At 38.6% G+C, this 2500-nt stretch overlaps 1 protein-coding gene across 2 annotated transcripts in view; it reads left to right on the top strand.

Moving 5' to 3' along the window:
• The window catches only part of LOC125046110 (phosphatidylserine synthase-like), a 75316-nt gene that overhangs the window by 51908 nt on the left and 20908 nt on the right, over positions 1-2500 (top strand). The window lies entirely within an intron of this gene.

Genomic DNA, 2500 nt, shown 5'->3' with positions numbered 1-2500 from the left:
GTAATTCTAATGTTTATAATAACAATAACACCACCGATCTTCTTCTTTGTTGTATTTCTTGGCTTTCAACCAATGGCATGTGGCCAAGGTTATTAAGCCAATGGATCCTATTCATTATGTCAATCTATATAGGGTCATTAAGTTTTGTCTCCCTTAGAAAAGTTATTACTTTATATTCATTGTCTGATAAAGATGTGGTAAAGGGTGTATTTTTAATTATTAAAAGATGGGCTATTGTCATGTGATTTGTGCAGTGGGGGCTCTGTTGAGGAATTTTTTTTTTTTCAATATATGGAGTGAGGTGGGTTAGTCTTGTGGCACTGACTTTCAGGTGTGTCAGCACCACCCCCTCTCTTCTGTTATTTCTGTGGGCTGTGTCTCACGTTTCTATTATTGTTTTGTTTTTGTTGTTTATTTCTGGGTTGGTCCACTCACTTTTATAAGAGACACAAAACACCTGAGATCTGTACGAACTATGTTAATGTCCAGATCACCAGTTGACTTGGCTAATTTGTTAGCCTGCTCATTGCCATGGACACCAGAGTGGCCTGGTACCCATATTAGCTTGATTGATTTGTTGGCACCATCTAGCTTACGAATGTTATTGCCCAGTAATTCATTTTTAGTGTTTTTTAATGATTTTATGGTTTTAAGTGAACTTAATGAATCTGAAATAATAACTATTCTATCGTGAGTCGTCCAGTGCAAAATCTATACATTTATCAATAGAAAAAAGTTCAGCAAGGAAGACCAATGTATGATTCAGCAGTCTGAACTTCAATTTGCATTCAATCGACCATACACCCGCATCCACACCCTCATTTGTCTTGGAGCGGTCGGTATATATATGAAAAAAAGATGTTTAATAAGGATCTCTCTGAACTTCTGACGTACCTCCACCTCCAGCGCCATGGCCTAGGCTGATGGAAGCCAGGCTTCAATATATTTGAATGAACCAGGGTATCGATGGTAGAGAACTTTCTCAACGAGGTCGTGGAGTCGTGTGGCAAATGACCTGATGCCTCCATTGCCATTCCATCTTGAGCCACCTTTGCGGCAAACGTAACTGGCCGCGTCTGAGTCGGAGGGGAGGTACTCCTGACCCCACCTCAAGACGCTTAATCTGAGTACATTTCAGGGCTCCAAGACACACACACAAACAAGCCTTGTGCACAGCATCTAAACCCTTCAAACTTGTTTTCGATGCCGAGCCATACACGATTGACCCATAATCTACCTTAGACCTAATCAGGGCTTTATATATCATTAGTAAAGATTTTCTATCAGCGCCCCATCTATTATCAGAAATGCACTTTAATAAATTTAGTGCTCTTTGACATTTATTTTTTAACTGACCAATGTAGTCTTTCCAATTGAGTCTATGATCAAAGAGTTGACCAAGAAATTTAGCAGAATTTTGAATAGGTATAGGGTGGTTGTCTAGACTTAGCCTGATGTTGGGCTTCCTCCTATGTGAAAAAATGACTCCAATACTCTTTCTTGTGGAAAACTTAAAACCCCACTGGAGGCCCCAGTTATGAATCACATCCATTACCATTTGGGTGCGATTTGCCAAGAACTTTGTATTACTGCTGGAATGCCATAATGCACAATCATCAGCATACAGTGAGTATTTAACCCATAGATGACAGGTGTAGAAAACTAAAAAAAACTCTACGCTCTGGCGAAAAATGACAACGTGCCTACTTTAAGCGCGTGAATTTGGTACATCAAGCCGAATCACTGCCTCGGACAGCCACATACCACATTTCGAGCGTATTGTTATGACGCCTATAGGCGTGACCCCTCGGGAAGGGGTTAAGATTCTGAGCAGGAGCTGGTAAGATGTCATTGATCATACATGAAAATAATATTGGTGACAAGACACTTCCCTGTGGAACCCCGTTTGCCTGGACAAAAATTTTCCATGTAATCCAAAAGCATAAAGTTTTCGGTTATGTTGTAGGGCTTTTTCTATATCTAAAAATACTGAAATCAAAAAATCTTTTTTGGCAATTGCCTCTTGAATATGACTTTCCAGTTGATCTAGTTGATAGAGAGTTTGGAGTCCCACTCTTAGGCCGCACTGCTCATCAACTAGTAAATTACTGGTATACCCAATGGGTCACGCCGTGTGGCATCAAAACAAACCACTTGATCTGTGATGTCTGGCTGTACGCCGCGGCGGTGCGCCGAAGCACTATGAGCCAGTGATTCGGCTTGATAAACCGAACTCCTGCACTCAAAATTGGCGCATTGCCATTGATCTCCAGAGCGATTTTTTTTTTCTCTTCTTTTTTTTCTTTTTCTTTTCTTTTCTTTTCTTTTTTTTCTATTTAATTTTTCTTTTTTCTTTTCTTTTATTTTCTTTTTCTTTTCTTTTCTTTTTTTCTTTTCTTTTCTTTTCTTTTTTTCTTTTCTTTTCTTTTCTTTTATTTTTTTTTCTTTTCTTTTTTTTCTTTTTATTTTTCTTTTTCTTTTTCTTTTCTTTTCTTTTCTT

This window comes from Penaeus chinensis, chromosome 38 (assembly GCF_019202785.1).
Source record: "Penaeus chinensis breed Huanghai No. 1 chromosome 38, ASM1920278v2, whole genome shotgun sequence".
Taxonomy (NCBI): Eukaryota; Metazoa; Arthropoda; class Malacostraca; order Decapoda; family Penaeidae; genus Penaeus; species Penaeus chinensis.
The sequence above is the reverse complement of the archived record's forward strand: the minus strand, read 5'-3'. Positions and strand labels throughout refer to the sequence as shown.